Below are 2,029 nucleotides of genomic sequence, written 5' to 3'. Positions count from 1 at the left end.
GTGGAATGATGATGGAGGTTAAGTTGCCCCAAGTATGGTGATGGGTAAGCTTATTGAAGAGAAATTGGTTTGTGGAAATGGCAAAGGGGCTTGAGAGTTTAGTGGTTGTGTCTCTTGTAGAGGGTATGGCGCATGAACATGTGGAGAAAAAAAATTATAATGATGGTGTGTTCCACTAGGTATGAGAGGTCGATAGGCAGTAGGATCATAGGGTCAATGCGGAGGTCCTTGTTGCCAAGAATTGCTTGCTTGCGACCCTCCCTCAATATGGCTTCCAAACTTTGATTCGTCCCGATGTGGGTATTTGATGACAAGTCATCTTAGCCTATTTTAACTAGTCTTTTTCTTTTGTTTTCATTAGAATTATGCACTTTCTTGAGCTATAAGCAAGCCAATTAGGTAGATTTTCATGTTTCCTTTGATTGAATCAACCATGTATGAATTCATGCTATTTCATGAGGTTTTATACTATAATTGTCACATATTATGAAAGAATGAATATCTCATGATTTTAAGCATAGCTTTGATGTGTTTGGTTGAATAATGATAGGTGAAGAAAGCTTGGAGAAAGGTTGAAGCAAGAAGGAATGGCTAGGAGTAAAGAGAAGACAATGGAATAAGTGAAATTGAACCAGGAAGAAAAAGCTGGACCTAAAGTTAGCCTCAAACTTTTGCACAAACTTTTGGGTGAAAAGTTAGCCTCAACGTTAGCCCCTAACTTTTGGGCTAACGTTGGAACTTGAAAATCACTCCCTGGGTACCAAAAGTTTGCGCCAACGTTAGCCCCTAACTTGGAGGCTAACGTTGGCACATGAAAATCACCCCTGGGCACCAAAAGTTTGCGCCAACGTTAGCCCCTAACTTGGAGGCTAACGTTGGCATGATGAAAATCACCCCTGGGCACCAAAAGTTTGCGCCAACGTTAGCCCCTAACTTGGAGGCTAACGTTGGCGCCACAAGTGCACCAAGGAAGGCCAACGTTGGTGCAAAAGTTAGACCCCTAACTTTTGCACCAACGTGAGTATTAGCAAGATGTGGGAGCTGATATGAAAAGTTGGACCAAAAGTTAGACCCTAACTTTTGCTCCAACTTTTGGTCCAACTTTTGCAAAACTCCAACCCGGTTCAATTGGTTCACTTTGGTTCTTCTCCAAACTTCAAGAGCAATCAACCAAGGCCTCTTTCAACCCAATTCCACCAAGAGCAAAGGCCCAACTCAAGGCTTGAAGATCATTTGAAGAAAGTGTATAAATAGGATAGAATTCAAGTTCTTCGGGGAGCTTTCCCTTGGAATTTTCATAATAGTTTTCGGAGAGCTTTGGATATTGAGTGATCTTTAATTTCTTAGTCTTGGGGAAGGAGAATTCACTTCTCTTCCTCTTCATTTTATTGCTTTCAATTTCAATTGCAATTGTCTTGGATCTTGGGTTGGAGAATTGAAGAAATTCTGTTTCAATCTCAACCTTGGATCTCTCTGCTTTACTCACTGCTTAATTGAATTTAATTTTCTGTTAATTGCTCTTCATCTACTTCCCTTAAAATTTACAATTCCCTTGCAATTGTTCTTGTTGGATCTAGGAAGGCATTGAGATCTAGACTTGGTTTTCTAGTCTCTAGGTCCTGAGATCTAATTTCCCAATTTTACATTCTCTGTTACTGTTTTCCATGTTCATTTACTTTTCTGCTCTGAGATCCAATTTGATCCCACTCCTCTTCTACTTCTCTGCTTGATGAAATTTACTTTTCCTTGTTTAAATTCTGCAAATCCAATCCCCAATCCCCTTTACATTTCAAGCCATTTATATTTCTTACACTTTAAGATTCTGCAATTTACATTTCTTGCAATCTAAGTTTCTACAATTTATGTTTCCTGTACTTTAAGATTCAGCAATTTAATTCTTGTTCTCTTTAATTTCATGCCAATCACCCGTTCCCTTTACTTTCCTTGCAATTTAAATTCTGCAAATCACCAATCAATCAACCAAATCTTGATTCGCTTGACTAAATCAACCACTAAACTAAAATTGCTC

The sequence above is a fragment of the Arachis hypogaea genome, chromosome 15 (assembly GCF_003086295.3).
Source record: "Arachis hypogaea cultivar Tifrunner chromosome 15, arahy.Tifrunner.gnm2.J5K5, whole genome shotgun sequence".
Classification (NCBI taxonomy): domain Eukaryota; kingdom Viridiplantae; phylum Streptophyta; class Magnoliopsida; order Fabales; family Fabaceae; genus Arachis; species Arachis hypogaea.
Note: the sequence above shows the minus strand (reverse complement) of the source record.